This window comes from Dendroctonus ponderosae, unplaced genomic scaffold (assembly GCF_020466585.1).
Source record: "Dendroctonus ponderosae isolate FM_Combo_2020 unplaced genomic scaffold, Dpon_F_20191213v2 Dpon_F_20191213_5, whole genome shotgun sequence".
NCBI classification, from domain to species: Eukaryota; Metazoa; Arthropoda; class Insecta; order Coleoptera; family Curculionidae; genus Dendroctonus; species Dendroctonus ponderosae.
Genome location: NW_026018715.1, coordinates 438,828 through 440,120, shown reverse-complemented (window position 1 = coordinate 440,120; position 1,293 = coordinate 438,828).

Genomic DNA, 1,293 nt, shown 5'->3' with positions numbered 1-1,293 from the left:
GAAAGTGAACAGTGCTACTCATTCTCACAGTGTTTCCTATATGGATTACAAAATTTTGCTACCAATGATCTTTGTTTTTTGATCTCTAAAGACTCAAACATTCATTGGACATTTTGATACCATGGAACATTTCTACTGACAAACGTATGTTTTAAACGATATGTGTTTGTAATACACGCATCGTCCGTTCACGTCAGTTCGTTTTTTGCATTAGTGATTTTTCAAGTTTCCAAGAATCAAACTATCATTTGCCAAGCTTTACCGACCATTCGACTATTACTTTGGTTTTAAAACCGTGGTCTTTCCCCATGCTCTTTGCTGCAGTCCACTGACATGCCATTTGTTTTTCAACTCAAAAGGTTCAATCACAATGCTAAACGATTCCTCCACAAACGTACATACATTTGTCTAAGACACTTAAATGATTGGTTTCCGACAATGCGAGATCTTCGTATAGTACTAAAAATGAACATTCGCACAGTGTATCCCATATTGATTGCCAAATTTTGCAACCAATGATCTGTGCTTTCTGATTTCTAAAGACTGAAACATCCATTTTTTGCTACCATGGAACATTTCTACTGACAAACGTATATTTTAAACGATATGTGTTTGTTACACACGCATCGCATAGCAAACTATCCTATTTGACGACTTCTACATCCTCGGCAATTTCCCCTCAAATAGTGCACATTGGTATCTTAAATTATGCATACGAAATGCTTAATCAGCGGCCTGATTTTTTAATTCAAACATTCTCTCGACCCTTCGCTAGATTGAAAGCGACACGGTATCTCGAAAGATTCTATTCTCTTTTTCTATTCTCGCTCGGAATGAAGAGAGCTTTCGCAATTATATTTCGCAAGAGTGTGCGTACACATTAAGTTTGTTGCATGTGGACAGTAAAATTTCCGAAGAAAGATTCACTAAGTCCGCAACATTGCTGTCAGTTTCCGGCATGTATGTTCCCCTATTTTGTTCATAATTTCCGTTCATATTTGCCACTCCCTGTGATGTTCTCACTTCATTAATTAAAACGAATAAACGCACTAAGTAGCAAAGAACGAATAAAGAACAAATAGGACACCCAGAGTTCAAATCACATGTTTACTGAAGAAAAATGTTTGTCACACATCATTCCCCCATTTACGAGCTTTGTCGCTTTTTGAACGTTGTTCGTCACTTTTACCAAGCAAACTTAAAAAACGGACTTTCCGGAACTTTAGCAATTCATAGCAAACAGATCTTCAGGTTTAATTTGACTGTCAAGTCGTGTTTATTTGCCAATCCTCA